We start from the raw sequence: 21,710 nt of genomic DNA on the forward strand, positions 1-21,710 counted from the left end.
CTCAAATCCACCTGTTCCCTCCCCCACCCTGCAGTTATACAGTCACACATCACAAAGCCTGCGTTTTATGCAAGTGCTGGATCCAAACTTGGGTCCTCATTCTCCCCTCCCCACCCCGCCCCAATCCATCTCCTCAGCCCCTACCTTGACTCTTTGGAATATGAATGGCTGCTGTGAAACACAATGTTGAGAAGTTGACTGGAAACTGTGAAGAACAGTCATGGTCCAACCTCTCCCTCTTGATGTGTCATAGACCTTCCTCTTTCCCTGCCCCTGTTGAAAAGTGCTTAGAAAGCCAAGGATGAGGACTACCATAAAGGGGCCAGTTTCTAAGGAGCGTTAATTTAGTCAGTCAGAGTCCCGCTAGGAACACATCCACCCTAAGCTTGACCTGAGATGTGAATGCTCTTGGCTTCCCTAGCCTTCCCCTTTGTCTTATCTCTTTTTTTTCCCTCCCAACCCCCCAGACTGTGTGTGGCAATTTCAAAAGTATAGGAATGACTCCAGACCAAATCTTTGGCCTGTGTCTTTATTTGGTTATCCTCTCTGGGATCTTGGCCCAGTAATCTCTACCTTCCAAAGCCTCAGGGATGGATCTGCATCTCTTGCTTTGGCAACTTGAACCTAATGACTGAATGAATGGCTGAGAACCTCGGCAGAAATAGAACTTGGCTCCCACACCCTTTGGCCAAGGATAGTGAGTTTTATATCACACATCATCCTCTTGGTGTACAGGTAATAGGCATCCAACTTTGGGAGGACACTCTCTTTTCTCTCCTCATTATCCTGGAGATGGCGACCTTTCCCTCTCACCTTGTCTAAGTGAGTCTCGCTGGAGCCCAGTGCAATCCATGAACCAGCTGTACATTACTTCCCCGAAGCTGCAGGCTCCATGTAGTGCCATCCCAGAAGCAGCAGAGGCCTTCTGTGGGTTAGTAAGAGTCTTCCAACCCCACCCACTGAAGTGGAAGGGGGGCAACAGAATCATTTTCTAAATACATAACAACAAAAACTATGACATGTATATACTGGAGGATTATTGATTTTTCCCAATACTCAGTGTGTTGGTTTTTCAGTCTTTGTGCCAAAATACCAGAGGGGGCAAAACATTTTAAAGGAGGAAATATTGGCTCAGGAGTTCAGAGGTTTTGGTTTCTGGCCCTTCTGTGCTGAGGTAGAGCCTCATGACAAAGACGTTGTGTCAGAGCAAAGCTGCTCAGCTCTCAAACTGGGACAGATAGGAAGGGACAAGGGACATGGTCTACTCTTCAAACACCCTCCCCCCCCACACCTACATGCATGCACACACCATGACTTACTTCCTCTATCCAGCCCCACCTCCTAATAAGCCATTCGGTCTATGGATTTCTCAATAAGTTAATCCCTTGATGTGGAAAGCATGACCAATCATCACTCGACAGCACCATTGGCTGGGGACCATGTCTTCAATACTCACACCTTTTAGGAGGACACCTTTTGTTAAACCATAACATACCCCCCAAACAAAAGAAATTCAAATTTTCCTTATGAAGAAAAACATCCAATTTTTTAGCCTTGACACACCTAACCTGACACTTGGAACTGATGTACGGTTTTGAGTGTAAAATGGCAGGCCATAAGTACGCTTGAGCCACATGCAACCTGTGCCATGTATGACCTGTGCCACATACAACCTGTGCCACATGCCGCTCCCTCTCGGCTCAGTCTCATTGCTTAAGGAAAAGGGCCCTGCTGACCATGCAGTATGTAAATGCATTCCTATTCTTCATCTTTCTGTGAAGAGCAGTCAGTTCCTGGGGGACTCCTGTCCTGCTGGAAGGATTTGCTCAGTCTACATCGTGAGCGCATTTGGGATAGACTGACTGTGGCATCCCCCTCAGCTCTCACTTGAGGAAGCTCACCAGCAGCCCAAAGGATACAACTTTACAAACTGTGTTGTGGATTGATAGCAGGAAATTTTTCCCAGTCAGTTGAAGATAGCAGCATACTTGTAACCAAATTCAATGGCGTCAGAATGCTCAGTATGATAGAGAAGGACAGATGAACACCATCCTAGTCACACACACACCCACGCACACCTCTGTTCAGAGGCAGACATTGTGGGATGACAAACAGACTAGATACACCCCACTGCTCAGCAACACCTGTTGACCATGTTTTCTGGTCCATTTTCACCTCTTCTCTTGCCTGCCATGGTGGTATGTGCACTTGACTCCAGACCTCATCACGTCTTTTCAGACGACTATCAGAGACATGATATTCATTTCCAAGAAACAAAAATAAAAGATCCCACTGGATTCAGAGGGAAAGTGGTAATAGAGGGAGAAAGAACTCCAAGAGGAGACACTGGCAAAGAACCGAGAAGGGGTTGTGAGGCTGTACCTAAGGAACCTCAAACATGTATTCTCTATAAAGGTCTGAGTTAGCAAGCCATACTAACCTGATAATGTCTCCACTGCCTGGATTTGTTTTTTCTGGGAATTTTGGTTTTTTCTCTATCACTGTGCTCTGTACTAGTAGATGAGTTCAAGTGAAAAAATACGTGAAACCCTTTGTTTTGTTTTGTTTTAAGACCAGAATAGAATTTAGCCTGCAAAGATAGCAATTATAGTACTTAAAATATTCCTTCCTTAGGCAAAATAAGGAATTGTCTAATCTCTCCTCAGAGTACCCATTGTGAAACCCTGGAGACATTCAGGCCAGATGGCCATGAAGCACTTGGAGTGTCTAGTGCAGACCTGGTCTCCTGCTCACACTCTTGTAGAAGCCCTTGGCCTCCTCACATGCAGCCCAGAATATTCCTTCACTGCCACATCAGCCTACACAATTTATCACTTGAAAAGACCTCCTAAGCCACACTGCAGTGGTTTCACACAAGAAACCACATGGCCTCAGAACTTGTAGAAGGAATTATGAATGTGACTCCACATGGGGCATCGGCCAGAGTATGGTCTTTAAAAATTCAGGCTGAGATTCACCATTTCTTACATGATAGTTTTGTACGGTAGCTTGCTAAGTTTTTTTTTTCCCTAAAGGTTATTTTAAACAAGAACCCCATTCTTTTTTTTTTTTTTTTTTTTTTTTTTTTTTTTAAAAAAAAGCAACCATGATGTGGGCTTACAAGGTGGCTCACTGGTTAGAGGTGTTTGAAAGATGAGCTTCATTCAATTCCTAGAACCTACAGGGTAGAAGGATACAGTTGACCCTTTCAAGCTGTCCTCTGACATCAACTTATGTGCTCTGGAATATACCCCACTCCACGGTAAATAATAAATGTAAAAAAAAAAAGTGAAGCTTCAATACAAGCCATACTAACACAAAAGTATATTCAAGACCTTTTGATGTACTCCTGTTACATCTAGGTGTTATGCCCTTCCCTGGGGACACATCAGGAACTTGTCACAGCCTTTTCCCTCATGGCCCTAGAGTTCGAACATGGAGACAGCAGGGTGGACAGGTCGTTGCCTATCTCCCAGCTCCAAGGATGACACTGCCCAACACAATGCCTGGCACATTCTTAAGTACAAGACAAGAATGAATTGGATAAAAATCATCGAAAATCGAAACACTGCTAGAATGGAGTAAAGTGGAAATACACAGGAGAAACCAAGGGAATCTGAGGAGATCAATCAGAAAGATTGATTACACTAACACAGGACAAAAGGCTGTAATAACTGCAAAGGCAAAATTGTATTTAAGCAAATGTACGTGGTTCAAATCCTAGCACTGGCCCCCACTATCTGGGCAGAGCTGCCTATTCTGAACCCTATTCTCTACATCTGGAAACTACTCACAACGTCTTTAGAGGTAAGCTTTCTGCATCTGGAATGTAGAAGTCCCACAGTGATCTCGATTAGAGCAAACACAGAAAAAAGATTACAATAGAGAAATATAAGTACTTAAGTAGAAAGAGTAGGCAGGGACCACACAATTGCCAGGCTCATGACATCTTGGAGATACATAGGAGTGCCATTCTAGTCTTAGCCCCCGAGAAGTTTGCCTTCCATTCCATCCCATCCCAGAGGCTGCTGTGGCTCACTGTTGGCCCTCCCTACCTGTCCACAGAAAGGCAAATCCTTGATCAGAGTCATCGATGGAAGGAGACTGTGATAGAACTGTTCACTGTATATGTTTGATCCCCACCCCCACCCCACCCCACCCCCGCCTCCCGTGATCTGTATGCTTTTGTCACAGTTAACTCTCTCCACTCATTTGCCTGTGGGCCTTTCCTACTGCATTCTTATAGTTAGGGCACTTTTCTCTAATTGTATCTCTGTCTGATTCTCTCTGTATGTGCCTCCACCCAACACACACACACACACACACACACACACACACACACACACACACACCTGTTCTCTGATGGCTCCAGCTCTTTTTAGGTAAGCTTTTAGGAAATGCCCTGGGTTGCTTTGGCTTGTCTGAGATGCTTTAGTACAAGGAGAAGAGAAGGGGAAATGCTAGCTCTGCCTTCAGGCTCCTCCCTTATGTGAGGCAGAAAAAAAAGAGAAAGTTAAACAAGAGTGAGAGAGGCCAAAGAAAGGAGGTAGTGGTGCTCAGACATGCAAGAAACTGCAGAAGAGATCACATTTTTGTGTTTGAAAGGATCACATTTGGGGGAAGTAGGAACCGGAGGTGTTGAAGATTAAGATTATGGGAGACAAAACAATTGATTGGGTCTTTGAAATCTTGCCAAGAGCCAAGAACCCGGACTAGTGACAGAGGGACTAGCCAGGTAGGACAATTAAAATGGAAATCTGGCTCCCTGCAGCATAGAGTGGAGCAGGGCCACAGAATCTGTTGCAGGGGGGAGGTGGGGCCAAGTCTGGCACAGTCTGTGGGTTTGAAAGGAGCTGGGCGGGTTGGAGAATGCCAGTTAGCCTTTGTAGTTCTGAGCTCAGAGAGGGGTGACAAGCACTGGGCTTCGGCTCACAAGACTGGCTTGGATGGCTTTTGGAGAAATTTCCTCTCAGCTCTTCGAATGTATTTACCCCAAAGTTAGCCTCCCATCAGAGCCTCAACATGTGTCCTAGGAGCGTTGGCCAGTGAAGATTTCGGCAGTGGTACCTGTTGGCTGGAGGATGGAGTCGACTCTCTTCCCAGTTCCCTAGAAGCATCCACTGTATGGAATACAACATCTTTGCATATTTTTTCACCCTTCCCACATAATTGCGTCTCCCAGATCTCTAGGGTTGATTCCCCGGTTGATCTTTTTGAAAGAGAAAGTGTGGGGATCCTACATGAAGATGTGGACTCCAGAGGTCTCTGTCTGCCCTGCCTCTGCCAGACCCAGACAACAGACTCAATGTGATGGCCATTCACAGAGAAAGTAGTAAGTTTTGATTTTTGCTATTCTTGTTTATTATTTTCAAGGCTTAGTTGATCTCCAGGATCAGGGTCCCCAAAGCATGCTTGCATGTTCTGTCTGTCTCTGTCTCTCTGTCTTTTTGTCTCTCTCTCCTCCTGTCCCCTCCCCCCTCCTTTTTTCTTCTCAGAAAAAATAAATAGTACCCTTCTCATCCTAGGAATGACGTATAAAAGCAATAAACTGCTTCCTCACTGTTGTTATTCTGGGCTAAAGATATCTGAGGTTGGTCTATATGTGCCTATCCTCAAGACAGTAATATTTTAAAATGCATTTGTATCAGCTTACATGATGCATACAGAAGTTCTTCTTCACAATAAACACTATATAACCAATGTCATTATGCTAACTTTATCCCAGAACTTGCACAGATGTCATCTTTGAGGGATTTCTGGATGTGTTTGTGCTCCCTCAAAAGAGGGTGATAGGAAGAATTTAGAAGGAGGGTGTGGTCCAGCTGATTCAGCTCCCTTCGGGCTTGTGGCTCCTCCCTCTCCCCACCTCCCAGCCCAGCTCCTCGGACTTAACCTGAGTCAGCTGTCGATTCAATACCGTCTACCTCTCGTTTCCAACTGGGTTAGACTGTCAGGCACTTGACCACTTCCCATGATCACAATCATTATGTCTGTGGTCCCTGCATTACCATCAGACCAAGGCATAGGCTGAACAATAGCATCTACTCCCCCAGCTTCTCTCTGCCAAAAATAACAAAGCCAAAGTCCCAATAACAGTATTAATATTGTATTTAGAAGCTCTCTGGTTCATCTCACCTTCCGAGAGTGGCACAGACATTCACTAATTAATCTTCACTACATTCTGTACATTAGAGGTAAATATTCTGAACCATGATGGAAGACATGTATGTATATGCTGAGGACAGTAAAACAGTTACTTATTTATCATGGTTCACTTGATAGAGTAACTGGTATTTTTAAAACACTCATCATAGATACAATAATTAGAGATATGCTTTTGTTAACAAAGTCACTACCCACTTCTAGCGTACCCTTGGGTACTAAATAATTACCCACTTTGTGTGGTTATCTAGCTCACTAATTACCCACAGAAATTGGGGTCAGGTGTTAACTGCTTCAAATAAGTATCCTCCAAAGACCTCACTGAGTTGTATGGAGAAAATGATGTGTTCCTTAGCCTAACTTTCATAAGTCACATATTTGTGTATCTTTGTAAGCAGAGTGGGCACAGACAAGGACAGATTAGCTTAGTGTGTGGAAGTCATACTAAACTGTTACTGCAAATCAGAGGGGGTCGGAGAGTTCTGTTCTCCACCTCTCTCTCCTCTTGGGTTGGGAACAGTGGCCTGTTCCCGGGGCTTCATATATACAAGTACACTGAGACCATCAATGACTCTCCTTAGGAATGATTCATCTTGGCGTTACAGGGAGGCACCCAATGAGTCAAAGATTTTTTTTGACAGCTCCACCCTTTTTGATTATTTTAGCATGTCTCTCTCTCTCTCTCTCTCTCTCTCTCTCTCTCTCTCTCTCTCTCTCTCTCTCTCTCTCTCTCTTTCTTCATCAGTCTAGTGCAAACACCCTATTAGCCAAATCTGAAAAAAGATTCTGACCCAGTCACCAACTCCTGGCACACGCCTTCCTCCTTCCCAGTCATGACAATAAGAAAAAAATGTATTAAAGATACTCCAACATTCTCTTTTGCCTGTGTGTCCTCCTCCTCTTCCTCTTCCTTCTCTCCTCCCTCTCCCTCTTTTCCCTTTTCTCTTTCCCTTCCTCTGCTTCTTCATCTCACATGCTTCTCCTCTCTTCCTTCTCCTTCCTTTGGCATCCAGCCGTGCTTCTGAAGTCTCACCGTCAGAGACAAAGCACAATGAATGTCTGTGATGAGCACAAAGAAACTACCTTTTAAAGCACCCACTTGCAGGGAACCTGCATCCTTGGCTCTCTTCCCCTCCTTTCCTGCTATTTGCAGAACTCCGTATTCTATTTTAACACTGGGCTGTCTGTTGTCTTCAGGATTCTAGCCTCATTGGGAAAATTGGGTTAAGACAGCAATATACCCACTGTGTTTATAGATAGGTAGAGACCCTAATTTTGGGGGTGGTACCTTCTTTGAGAGGACACTGTATGGAAGGCAAGCATTTAAAATGGGTGACAACAGAAATGCTGCATGCTGCTCCCTTCGTCTTTTAGGGATGACTTTTTTCTTCTCTCTCTCTCCTCTCTCTCTCTCTCTCTCTCTCTCTCTCTCTCTCTCTCTCTCTCTCTCCATCTGAAGTATTGCTTATCGTTATTGAGGGACATTAGGCTGATCAATAAAGTATGCATGTATCTTATGGACATGGGAGGCTACAAAGGCTTCAGGAATCAGCAAAATGCCTGCAGTGGAAGCCAAGGGTTAGGCTGAGCTGAGGAAACTGAATGGCTTTCCAAATCCCAGGAATGGAACATAAGTGGCAAATTAGTGCACGTTGCAACCGGAGGCAACCAGCAAAACCAGCCATTGAAAGGCATGAGGTTTAGCATTGTGATCATTACGTGCCTGAAGAGTGTCTATGTATCTTAAATATAGACTTGAGTTGTTGCTCTTTTATGCTTTCACACAACAATTTCAAAGAAATGGTTGGGCGTTGTTGACTATCTGTCCATTTAAGAAAAAAAAATAAATAAAAAAGAAAGGAGGAAAATTTCACAAGAAGCCTCACCTGCGCTCATTCACGAGAGTGTGTGTGGATGCCAGACAATTGGCCGAAGAACCACATTGCACCCAAGGTCTCACTTCTTCACAGTCCCACCTTGATCTGCCCCCCCCCCCAACACTTTAGAAAATGAGCTACCTGAACTGTAGGTCTAGCAAAAGAACACACCACACACACACACACACACACACACACATACACACACACACACACGTTTGAATCGGTAGAGAACAATGTCTAGTTTACCCTGACCTGATGGTGTATTTTTGATCTCATTAGTAGTCAGGGAGATGTCTCTGTGCATCCGGTGTTGCTAGTCCGGGAGGAGACATGCTACACAACACCGAGAGAGCAAGCGCGAGAATATTAGAAGAGGCTTGTCTTCAAGATATGGAAGGAAGTGAGAGATGACATTGCTTCAAGCTTTGTATGCGAGAGCCTGGTGGGGTGGGGGGAGAGGCAAGGGAAGCCAAGCGGATTCTCAGAAAAGGGGGGACGCCATCAAAGAGCTAAAGGTGATTAGAGGGGGATATCGATTCCTTTCTCTGCCAGAGGTTTAAGCAGGCATGTGAGGAATCTGCACCACGGTTGGCAGAAAGACCCATTGCCTCCTGTAACCAGACACTGGGGCTTTCCAGGAGCCCAGGGAGAGAGCCGAGAAGAAAGGGGGCAGTGTGGTCTAGGAAAATCCAACTTGTCGCTGATTTGTGCCTGATGCTTGCTGTCCGTCAGCAGCCTCCCTTACATGCTTTTTCCTCTCTCTCCTTTTTTCTCCCCTTGCCTTCTTCTTCAGCGAAGCCTAGGGGAGCCAGTAAAGATTAAATGTGCTTTCTCAAAGGCAGCCACTTCATGCTGCTATGTCGAAAGGGCTATTATTATTAATAATATGAGAGAGAGAGAGAGAGAGAGAGAGAGAGAGAGAGAGAGAGAGAGAGAGAGAGAGAGAGAGGGGAGACTAGGTATGATGATGACGGACTGGCTCTTTGGAGAGGAAAAGGGGAAGGAGAGGAAGAGGAGAGACGGCGAGCTGAACGGAGAACTGTACATGAGCAGGACCTACAGAGGTGAGGAAAAGAAGTTGTGTGTGGGTGTTCTAAACAGACCCTGTACAGAGGGAAAGAGACGGCTTAGAAGGCTGGCTTGTGTGAGTCTAGTTCTTCTGGTGGGGAGGAGGCGAGCCTGGAGCTCTTCACTATTTTTTCTTTCTTTCTTTCTTTTTTCTTGTCTTTTTTTTTTTTTTTTTTGCTCGGAGTAGAAGGGCCCCCTCCAGTGTCTTCCTTAGGCCGGTGCTTTGTTATTCTGCGTGCCCAGCCAGCCATCTACTTTGCTCAGGCCTGGGATAAAAGAAAGAAAGGAGGGGTGAGGGGAAAGAAATTTTTTTAAAAGAAGCATCTTCCCGTCGGTCCCCTCCCTTTCGGTTCTTTTTTTTTTTTTTTTTTTTTTTTTTTGAGTCTGCACAGGAAAGCTCAGCTTCCAGGCAGAGGAGGTTGGGGAGAGGGACTCTATCAGGTACAGCACTAGTGGCTGTCTGTGAAGATGGAGGGGGATTATGCCTCGGATTCCTCTGAAATATTGGCCAAAGGCTTCAAAGGATCCGCAGCGGGAGGCGAGGGTGGGGGGGAGCATCTCCCCAGCTCGCACCCACCCCTTCCCACTTTGCGTCTACCAAATGACAGGCTGGTGCTCGCTCTGGGTGATTTTGGCCTTGGCCTCAGCCAAGCAGCTGATGCAGAGGAGGGCCCGGTTTGCAAGACTGACAGAACTCTGCATGCTAGAGAAAGAAGAAGGAAAAGAAAAAAAAAAATTTTTTCCCCCAAGCAGTCCTTGGGAAATTTTCTTGTTCTCTCTCGATTTATTTATTTTTAATTTTTTAACCGACTGTTTTCCAAATTTGATCAGCCCCAGCCCCTCCCTCCACTCCCACCCTACTGCCTCTCCTCCCACCCTCACGCCCCGGCCAAAGCATAAACCATAGAGTTACGGTCTTCTCTGGATTTTGGAGTATCGCTTCCTGCCCCCGCCTTCCCTCCCCGCCCCATTCTCTGTCCTATTGAACACCTCGCCTAGCCTAGCGCACAGCGAGCTCACATTCTCCCCCCGGCTCTGGATGGCGCTCCTGGAAGCTCTGCAGCCGGGCTCCACTTCAAATGGGTGAGTTCAAAAACCTTTCTAACCTCGGAATCCTGCTTCTCCCAATCCCCATCTCTTAGGATTGTTGCATGTGGCACGCTTGTCCTGGGGGAAGGCAGAGGGTTATTTTCTTCTCCTTAGTCTATTCCTGCTATTTACAAATGAAAGCTTTGAAGAGCTATTTAATCCTGATTGTAGATCACGTTTTTTTTTTTAATTAACCAAATAGAAATGGTCATTTCTGAGTCTATTCATATTATTTCCCAATTATTTTGCCCAAAGCTTAAAAGTTTTCTTTGATATAGCTGCCATTTGCATGTTCAGGCATGTATATATATATATATTGCGTATGCAGGGTTGTACGGAGTCAGCAATGGATCTAAATTTTGTGAAGGGAAGAGGCTTAGAAAGCCAGGATGTCGCCACACTGGACCACCTGTTTGCTGCATTTTAGTCCCGAGTCTGCAACTGAAATTGCCTGTCATTCTTGTTTTGCTTTGTTTTGTCTCAAGAAAGAAAAAATACTGTGTTGCGCTCCCCTCAGTCCCTGAGACCCTAACTTGTGATGTTTACCGTTTAAATCCACGGGTTAGGCTCTTGGGAGCTGCGAGTCGTGCCTTTGCGTCGCTGAAGGAACTTTTTGTCTTTTAAGAAAAAGAAAAAAGAAAAGAAAAGAAAGTTTGTCAGAAGTGATGAGAGTACACCTCTGAGGCTTCCATTGTTAGATGGGATCAGGTGACCAGAGTGTGGCAGCTCCTGGCTTCTGTTGAAGTAGACTGTTAGCATCCTGTGTTGGCTGTTATGGACGCCTGTGTATATGGCTGACACTGAGGCTGGTGGAAAATCATCGGCAGGGTCTATTCCTTGAGAGCAACACGCAGTACTACCAGAGCGTAACACCAACAGCTCAGTACCTGGTGGTTGACCTCAGAACATCTCAGCTGAAGTCCCAGCATGCCCCATGCCTCCAACTTTTAAACTCAACAGTTAATCTGAAAATTGTGCTCAATTAAAATGGGCATGAGAATATATTATATCTGCATTGTCCACACATGTGTTGTATATGGCTAGACAGTAGTTTCACTGACCTAGGTATGATGGAACCACTGGTTTGGAATAAATGAATAGGTTAAATATTCAACTCTTGTATTCAATACAAAGGAAAAAAAATGAAGAGACTGGGAAAGATAAAACATGTGTTACTTTGCAAGATTTCTTAAAAACAAAATGGAAGGAGTAATACTACCTCCTTGCTTTGGTACCTCTTTAAAAATGTTATGCTTGGTGAATTTAAAGGTGATAAGAATAGAAATGGATTTTCTAAATATCATGGGATGAAAGAAATAATTGAGTGCATTTGATATTGCATTCTTTGGGGGAAATCAATGCCTACGACTCTTCTTTAGAAGCTGGGAAGATTTTTATCAGGATTTTAATTCAATTCGACAAAGCTATTGGTAATACCAAACCACATGTAAAAAGGATCCTCTCTTGAGGTAATTGTTAGCATTTTCTAGTTTGTAGTTTTCTGGGATTATAACTTTTCATGGCAGGGTAATTTCAGTGATTCAGGTCAGCCTCACATCAGGGAAGAAGGACGCGGCTTACCTTCCCTTTGTTGCAGAAAATTCGGGCGTACAGTTTCCTTTAAACACTTTTACTCTTCTCAGCCCAGCCTTTCTCTCCATTTTTGGAAAATGCCTAAATCAGCCCAGACTCCAAATGCTTTCATCTTTGAAAGATTTTGTAATGGTTGTAACCTCATTGTACACAGAGAGAGGAAAGGGAAGGAAGCTGCTCTTCCCATTTTTAAATGCTTGTCTCAATTTTACTCATTTACCCCAAATTACAGTCAAGAAAGCATTTTGCATCAGAATGCTGAATTGAGAAGTGTGCAACAATTGTGCTACGTCTTTTGTTGAAACCTCTTGTACGGCTGTAATTTAACTATTACTTGGCAGCCTTTGATAGAATGTGCTTCAAAGCTTACAGTTATTTAAGAGATTTTGTCCATTAGTTTATATAAAATGATTAATGATTCCCCATCCCGTTTCAACTAATGTGCATGCATAGCTATGTGGAAATTACGGTGGTGCATCAGTTTAACTTATGGGTAACATATATTATCACATTATACATTTGAAAGATTGGCAAACATTTGGTGCTTTTTGAAGGCAAAATATGTATGCAGCTGACATGACAGAAATGTGTGCATGGATCAATAAAGATATGATAGATGTGATTTCTCTGTGATTTCAAGTGATAGAGGGACATAATTCAACACAAACGTTTCAGTTTGTACTAGCAGGCACTCCTGCTTCCCCATGTTTTCACGTGGATTGCTCCTGTTCTCAGGCTGCTACTGTAATGCAGGTTGGCCAGGCATTCAGCAGTGTGTACGACACAACAGATTTCTATATTTCAGCAGGCAACTGCTTCGGCGCAAGGGCAGGGTTCTCAACACCCCCTCTTCCTCATGGAGCCCATCAGCGGAGTTCAGTGAAATGAATAACATAATTGGTGGTTGGTTCAATCACTACCAGTCTAGACTAGCCCAGACGCATCAATTAGAGGGGACTGTCTTTTAAAGGGAGAGTGTAGCCGAAACAAGCAGGCTATTATTGATACTGATCTTTAAAAGCGCAAATCCAGCCTGGCAGATAAAAAAAATAAAAAAATAAAATAAAAAATAAAAAGGCGGTGAGCTGCAGTGGGGGTGCACTGGGGGAAGAAAAGAGACCCAGGGAACTGGAGCTGGGGTGCAGAAGGACAGGAAGCTGAAGAGAAAGGGGGGATAATGAGTGGAATGCAGTCTTGTACCTCCTTGGAGCACAGTTACAATTCAGTTCACAGGGTGCAGTGGCTCACCGTATTTTTAACTAGCATGCACACACACACACACACACACACACACACACACACACAAACACACACACACACCCCTTCACTAACACAACCACCTCCTTTAAAAAAAGTCTTCTTTTTTGCCAGCTTAAAACCAAAGCAGTTGAAATCTAACAGCTTTAAGAAGCCGCACTGATAACAAGAAGAACCAGCTGAAACCTCTTTTGCAATATTTACCCAAAAGAAAAATATGTTAAATGCTTAATTTTCAAATCTCTATTTTTTTTTTATTTTATTTTGTTTCAAGAGAGCAAACTAGAGAAGAGTGCTCATTTTTAAAATCTGATACTGGAACCAATTTTATGGGCAAAACACCTTTATACAAAAAGTTTACAGTTTCCCATTGAATACAGTAAAGTAAGAAGAATGTAACAAAAGGCTTTGGTGATTTGGTAGTTTTTTTTCTTCTCTCCTCTTCTTCTTTTCTGAGGGAGAAAAACAGATGATTTAGAAAGTGTTAGGAACATATCAAGCCCCAGGGAAAGAAAACGTTTGATTGGTATTAATTAAAACACTGCTAATATATTCTAATAAAATCAGATTTAACATTCTAAACTAATCCGCCTAGCATGTCAAAGGCAATGAAAAGTATTATCTTTCTTATTTGCATCTAGACAACTCGAATGCATTTGCTCATTCGGCAGAATTAATTTCTTCCACCAGTCTATTAAATCTCCTCACAGATTTGGTCAAACTTATTCTTTGAGACTAGAAGGGAGTGGGGTGGGGAATCCATGGAAGGTATTTGGAAGACTAGTGACTGTATTTAGGGCCGGGTTTCTGGCTGCCTGTAGTCTTTTCTCTTCCTTCGCTGTAATGGGGTGTGGAGAACAGCGGGGATTGCACAGTGATAAATGGCTCAGGGTTTTTTTTTCTCCCCCTTTCTCTCCTTCTACCTGCTGGCTTATTTAAAATTTTCAGTTGCCAAATTATATGAATGGCATTTATTCTGTGCGGTCAGCCTGCTCATCAGCATCTAATTTTTGTTTTCTAATTTCAGAATTCATGCTATCACAGATTCCTAATGGAAAATAAATAAATAAATAAATAAATAAATAAATAAATAAATAATAAATAAATAAATAAATAAATGTCCTTATAACCAGAAACCCATCATCTTTTCTCGGCTATTTTTTTTTTTAAATTTTAACTTCAATCCTAAGGGCAAGTGAGGAAAGGAATGTAAAATTTTATTCACCAAGAGCTGAGTTCTTTGTTCTATTCTTAAGTCAAATATTTCTCTGGAAGAATTCCATATTTTTCTGGAGCATGGTGTTTTAGCTCTTTATTGCTAAGCTCACCCAACTGATAATATTGTCCTCAGCTGGTATTATAGCTAAAATGTTTCGCCTGTCACCAGTCTCCCGAAACTATGATAGCCCATGCAAATATGAGGCTAACACAAAAAGATGAATGGGCCGGAAATGCTGAAGACCATATGGGTGTGTTTCCACAAGGAGGGAGTCCTCAGGCTGTGGAGAGGTGGACTGACTGCAGTCTGCACCGGGGAGGTGGCTGCAGACTTCTTCCTCCATTGCCTTTTCAAGTCTCCAAGGTAAAAGAGCAACCGCGGTTTGGTTTCACTTGTATTGTTCTATAATCCAGGCAATAAATGCTAATTAGTAATGCTCAAGGATCCGACCATTCAGAGTAATTATCATAATTTACTTCTTCCTCGTTAAAGACATTCCTTGCTGATTTAAAAAAAAGAAAAAAAAAAAAAGTCGTCCCTTCCCCATGGCATTGCAGTGAGGATTCACTAGAGAGACGTTCAAGGTACACTCAGAGCCTCCAGGCTGCATTTGAAGTCACCGACATGTGCTGTGCCTTATTCAGAATGGAATTGCAGCTTGATTTCTACGATGAAATTCATATAAATGCATCAGATTCTGCACATGCACAGGAATGTATGATTTTATTTTACAAACCCCAAGGCTCCTCCTTCGGGTCCCACCCCTTTTTCTAAAACCACTTATGAGCTGAACAAAGGAAAGTACTAACTATAGAGGCATCATTAAATGTGAACAGTCACTGCACTGTAAAGTGTGTGCTATGACAACATATTTCACTGCACAAAAGTGCAGATAATTAAATAATTCAACAGCAACCCCGACTAATTAGCAGAAAGATCTTTAAAGAGGAATAAAAAAAAATGGATCCAATCAACTTGAAGAATATGCTTCATTCTCCGAGAGATCTCAAATATATTTTAGTTCTTTGGAGATTGATTCATGTAGGGCATGAGGACAAAGCCAGTTGCTCAAAGCAGAGCTTGGATCTTCTTTAGACACACAAACTGGATGTCTGTCTTCGATGAGCTGAATTTAGTGTAAGACTTTCCATTTGCAGTCAAAGGTATACATGCCACTCAGACGCACAGGTCTCTTTTATCTATAGATCTATGACAGCCAACCCTTAGCTTTTCAGTTGGCTTCCTCAATGTGTGTATAGCCTCTTCCACATTTTCTAATGATACATGTTGAAGTTCCTTATTGCTTGAAGAAAGTATCGTGTTCACAGTACAGATAGAATAAGTAACTGTACTCAGTGTTGTCCAGGGTAATACCCCCTCCCCATTTCCTTTGTCAAGGTGTTATTCTTAGTGTTCATTGTTCACTGGTCCTTTAAGCAGGAGCTCCAGATTTAACTTGAGGGCTATAAGCACATTAGAAGAATAATTCCCCTTGGATACTGTACAGAAGGAGCCACCTGCAAAATGTTGATGCTGTTATTGAAGTCTCAAGTGGAATCAGCTTTCAAAAAATTAGATATTAGATACATCCGATATAATTTGCAATCTGTAATTATACTAATGTGCATAGAGCTGCACGTTGCTTTACATGTAGCCTACTTGAGTTTGTCGCCCACCCCCACCCTTGGGCATGTCTCATCACTTGCAATTGCTTCTGAGTAGAATGCTTTTTAAGCCAGCTTATTTTTTTTTAATTCCTTGTTAATTAATATAAGAATAAAAGGACTTTGCAGCCAGTGTGCTTGTGTGAGAATGAAAGTGAAAAACCTAGATGTTGAAAACTAATGATCCCTCGAAGGGTTGTCACTGGAGACACTTGAATTCTTTGCAAAACATTCGCAATTCTTTGTGGATTTGTTCTTTATCCTGACTTTGGATAACTTGGAAGCATGGAGAACATCAGAGTACTAAATATTACTTATAAGGAGTACATTTCCTTTGTTGGAATTAGAGAAATGACATTAGGCAGAGATAATAGTTTTTAACTTAATCAAAATAATCAAACCATTAACAATAATAAACAATTCCTTTTCTGCTTTTCCCCTCCATTTTGCATGTCACGTGATGAGTAACTGGAACTCTTGTGTACTAACTTCAGTTCCCTTTTGGGGCCTCAACATGATTCCAGAGATCTACTGATGGCTCCCCTGGGGAGCCTTCTCCAGCAAGCTGCCCCATGAAGATCTACCTACCAAGGGAAAAAAAAAAAAAAAAACCCAGGCAGAAGCACAGTGAGTTGGCTGGTCAGTCTGGCACTTGGCTAAATGCAATAGGTGATGAGATTGTCAAGACAAACTTGGAGAATTATTACTGAGCAAGGCAATGTAAGGGTCTCACTTGTATTTCTTCTGCATTCAAATTACAAAAAGGATCCCAAGAGACTCTTTTGCTGAGTAGAAGACCCCGCACCACTACTCGATGCAATGGTAGGTATAGAACCAAAAAAACAAAGCTGATCTGCAAAATTTTTAACTCATGACAAACATGTGAAATCTGTCCATTCCCCTACTGTCTGCTGCATGTTCATTCCTCAAATTTTTTAAAATAGCACTTATAGTATATAAAAGCCATTTTTGCATGGGTTGGGTCTGTGTAACTCCAAAGCAATATGGAGCTTGTTTTTTATCTTCTCACATATTCTTGGTCTTTCCATTACTCACTATCTATATGAATCATGAAAGTACTATATACAGTGTTCTTTTGTAATACAATATCATGCTAATTTATTCACAAATGAATATTGCATGTATGCCAAAAGCTTAGCACCACATCTTCAATATCATTGTTTATAAAATACATTGCCCATTCACAATATTTAAAAGTAAGTCATTCTACCAGTTAGATCTTGCCTCTGGAGAACCAGCATCCTCGGTGTACTCTTATTTAGTGCAGTGATGTGTCCTGGTACATTCCATTCAGTGTACCTAGCTCATTGATGCAATTTCATTGTGTGAGTATAATGGAGAAGCTGATGTCAAAGGTTTTAGTTAAATTAAAACCACCTGCAAAGCACATCTCATTCACAACAACTCCTGCAGAGTAAGAGAGTAACATTAATACCTCTCTTCTCAAATATCCTTATCTGTGAAGTGAGTGGGTCAGACCAGGAAAGTTCTCAGTTCTTACAGCTCTCAGAGTTGTTGAAGCTATTTTATAGTGTGGGGCCAATAGGAACAAGGCAGAACCCATGAACCCAGAGTCTGTTGGTATCAGTTGCCCTTCAAGGTTACATCTGATTCCACCTCCCGGGTTTAGTATTTACTAATCTGTTTTGCCCTGTTGAGAAAGCACAAAAGATTGGAGCTCATTTTCAGGAAGGGATGGTGACTGAAAAAACACCAGCCTAGGGGCAAAAATCAAAGAAAATGGAAATCAAAATAAGGCTGTCCAGTAGGAAAAGTGAATTCTTTATCATAGTTGTAAGCCCACATCCTTCAATGTTGACTTGGAAGATTCCCAGACAGACACCTGCCTTCCTGTTTTAGGCACACCCTGTCCCCCAGCCCTTCTGCTTGCCTGTCATCCCTCGGAGTGTGGTTTGTTTTCTCCCTTGGATCGATGCCTTTAAGTTTTGTGTTTCTTGTTCCTCTCGGTTCATTGGGATTGTGGTAATGCTCCTTTCAGGAGCCTACAATGGTTGCTCGACCACAACACACTTCCCAAATGAAACACTGACATGTTCAAAGCCACCTGGAAAGGGCCCCACCTCATTTTTCTCAAACAACCCAGCATGTAGAAGCCCTTCTTAAATCAGACTTGACTCCCCAGTCTTGACACCTTTAATATGCTTACATCTGACTAATTTTCTTCTGGGGCACACTCTCACCTTCCTTCATTAGTTTCTCCTTCCTTTCCTTTCTCCTATTTTCTCTCCTCTTCTCCCCACTTCCCCTCCCTCCTTCCATCCACTCACCTTTCTTTCTTCTTTCTTTCTCTTTCCTTTTCTTTCCCTTTCTCTTTCTTACTACTCCTGCTCTCCCTCCTCCCCTTTCTCCCTCTCTTTTTCTTTAAGTACCATGTACCAAGTTCTGTGTGAGGTACTAGAAAGACCAAGATAATTTCCAGGGGTCAGCAATTAGCACCCAGTAATTCCAGTGCTTTCCTTCACTCCTGCATGCTAAGCAGCTAGGCACTGACAACCAAGCTAGTTCGTCTTCATCCCCAGGACTTATTTGAATGTGCCCTGGACCCTGCAGTCTTTTGATCTCTGCCTGTGTGTCCTGTTTCGGTGAGGGTAGACTTGAAGCACTCCTTTCAGTAGGACGCTCTCGTCCACACTGGGACAAGACCACTGCTTAACTGATCCTTGAGCAAGGGGAACGATGAAAGAAAGCTGTTTGTTGTTGTCCGAGTGATGTAGCATTTCTGCAGTAGTTAGAAATAGCATTGTCTCTAAGGTGTCACAAATTCATTTCCTTTAAACAGTCAATGTGGTAACTGTCTGTGACATGTTCTATTATCTTTTCAGTTGTACTGATGTTGCTTTCAGCTGGTCCTATAGCCCCCTTTCTCAGGAATGTCTCCCCAGGGAGAGGACAAAGACGGCAGAGACTGCTAGACTGATGGACTGCTCATGCCAACTGTGAAGTTGAAACAAAGCAACTGACCACCTGAAGAGACCCCTCCTGCACAGCAGCCACCCACATGGTGCAGTGGCAGCCAATAGTAATCTTTACAAGAAACAGAAAAACCCAGCCCATTCACGAGTCAAAAGCTTTCCTTTCCTTGTGTGTATTTGTCTGTCTGTGTTCAGATTCACATGCCATGCATTTTTGATCCTAGTATGGACATGCTTGTTAGTGCAATTGTGTAAAGGCAACTTTGCCCAAGTGTGTTAATGTATGAAAAGACTGATTTTCTGGGGAGACTGATTTTTATCAACATACAGTATTTGTTCCTGAGAGAGATCTAGAAAGTGAAAGACAGTGTCATCACAGGTGACCCACAGAGACCTCATGCCACCACGCAGAAACACCACATCATGCCCCCAGACTCTGAGTGGCAAGCTTGGCTCTGTGATGTATGGCAGCTGCTTCCAAGGGTGGAAATCAAACTGGACAAGGGTACATAAACTACCTAAAATGTAGTGATAAACAGAGTCAGTAGACAATAAGAACAGAAACAAAACCAAAGACAATGTGCTTAGAGGAGGCCAAATTGGTTTGCCTAAGGAAGAATGTTGCCCTAAAGAGAAAATATGAAAACAACCTTTAAGGATGTTAAAAAAAATACATAAATGGGAAAGTAGGAGAAAATAGAGTCCTGAAGGGCATGGCAGAGGAAATCCACGTAGCGAGTTTTGGAGATTGCAAATCGTCCTGTCAACTTGACTTCACTCAACACTCAGCATCCCTCTCTGTGTGTCTTGTAAAGATGGTGCACACATGTATTTTCCCTCTCCCACCCCAGAAGTCACCTAAACCACACTAGAACTAAAGAGCCAGTTCTCTGACACTAGAAGGATGAAGGCAATTGGTGGTACCTGTGTAGAACTCATGATTCTTCTGTTTGTAATTGCTAGTTACCAAGTTTATTCCTTGTAGGAAATAATTTGCATAATGAATCTCATGAGAGCTCTAAAAAATTACACATTGTTCCCACTTCCCAGGTGACGAAACTGATTTTGATGAGGTTACGTGCCTGGCCAAGGTGCTATGTGTGGCTATGAACATTCAAGGTTGTGGTCACAAAGCTCATGAGCTGGAGCCTGAAGTCAGACTTTGTGATCAGTACCCACACTGCTGTCACTTTCCCCACAGCCCTTACTGTCTGTCCATGGAAACAAATAGCCCTTCTGCTTACTTATAGTCTCGATGCTCTCCACGTTTGTATATGAATTACACCAGAATGATAAAATGTATTTTCACGACAGAAAATTGAGAATTTAGTGGAGGAGAGCCTGTCAGCAGTTTAGACATTTCCTTTTGATTTTGGTCAGACATCATGAAACTTTTGACTTAGTTCTGCAAAAAAAAAAAAAAAAAAAAAAAAAAAAAAAAAAAAAAAAACTCTAGAAGTTTTAAGAGTAGTGGCCTTAAGTTCCCTGTCACAATATCTTTTTGATAGAAAACATAGATCTATAGTCTGTAAGCAGAGTAACTTTGAAAAATAAAAACCAACCAACCCAAACAAACAAAACAAAACAAAGCATATATTGGAAGTGTCCCAGCAAGGGACAGATACAAGGCCCTCAGTTATCATTTCATTGGCTTTTAAACTACTCCCTCCTGCCCTAAAGAAACATGAACTTCTATTTGATTACAGAAGGTATTCTGTCTATATGATCAAGGAATGCCTCATAGACTGGATCTAGTAGATCTCTCCAGTTCCTTCCCTCTTTAGCACCTCACGTCATTGTGAAGTACAGCTATGAACTAGTGTATTTGGGCCAAGAAGTTGTCAATGATCTGTCCCCAAAGAATACAGAATAGCGACAGTTATGTGTATACTATATCTTTAATGATATTCCCAATCATGTAGTCACTGTTCACCTGTACAGATCCAATCTCCCACTGTTCATCTTCTCAACCCACTTGACCAATGGTCAACTTTTGCAAATGTTGTGAATACTTAACCATGACTAATTTCAGTAATACTGAAATATTAACAATGACCACTAGTCATTTTGTGTTGTAATCCTCATTTATGCATGTAACTAATTCAAGATTCCTTTGGCCATAAGAAACTAGAACTAAAAATCCCATTCTTGCTTCCAGCTACTCTGCATTTGATTGACATTTAGCAGTGATTAATTAATACAGTGGCCATCTAGATACCATAGATGTCTAAATTGTGATTTTTTTTGGCTGAAAGGAGATGGTTAAGCTGGCTCTGCTAAGGGACAGATGTCTAACTTTTTGAGATACCTGGATATTTAACTGATGTAACTTTCTACTTAGCTGTTTGACATTGTCATAAGCAGTCCCCATCATGGCTCTGGCTGTCTTGTTTTTTCAAAGTACTTGTTGGCTCTGTCTTACACTGTTCTCACTGACTTCATAAGTAAACAGGTTTGTTGTTACCGAGTAGCCCAAGCACAAAGTGTGACTTCGTTGACATCTGAGTCCTTGACTCCCAATAAAAGAAATGTTGCATTAACTGTGGACTTGTGTTAATTTATTGGAAAAGACGGCTCTCATAGCTTGCTTTCACTTGTGTATGTATAAATCGAAACTAGTTTGTGATCCATAAGGACCAAATATCTAATGGGATAAAAACAATTGTTAAGTTAGAGACACTCTCTAATAATCCCATATCACCTTTAAATGCTGTGGTGATCTACCCAAGTCAGAAATCTAGGTTCAGTCTCTCTTGTGCACAGGCCATGGCTGGGAGTTCAGTGTCCCCTTTGGCCTTCCCCCTTTTCTTCTATTCAGATAAGT

The 21,710-nt window shown here is 42.5% G+C and overlaps 1 long non-coding RNA gene across 1 annotated transcript; it reads left to right on the forward strand.

Annotated features, from left to right (window-relative positions):
• Positions 1-8,515: 8,515 nt before the first annotated feature.
• On the forward strand, positions 8,516-21,426 carry LOC107401712 (uncharacterized). The gene is made up of 2 exons (XR_013052709.1): positions 8,516-16,754; positions 18,797-21,426. It is a non-coding gene; the product is annotated as an uncharacterized LOC107401712 (long non-coding RNA).
• The last annotated feature ends 284 nt before the right edge of the window (positions 21,427-21,710 follow it).

Source organism: Peromyscus maniculatus, chromosome 7 (genome assembly GCF_049852395.1).
Source record: "Peromyscus maniculatus bairdii isolate BWxNUB_F1_BW_parent chromosome 7, HU_Pman_BW_mat_3.1, whole genome shotgun sequence".
Classification (NCBI taxonomy): domain Eukaryota; kingdom Metazoa; phylum Chordata; class Mammalia; order Rodentia; family Cricetidae; genus Peromyscus; species Peromyscus maniculatus.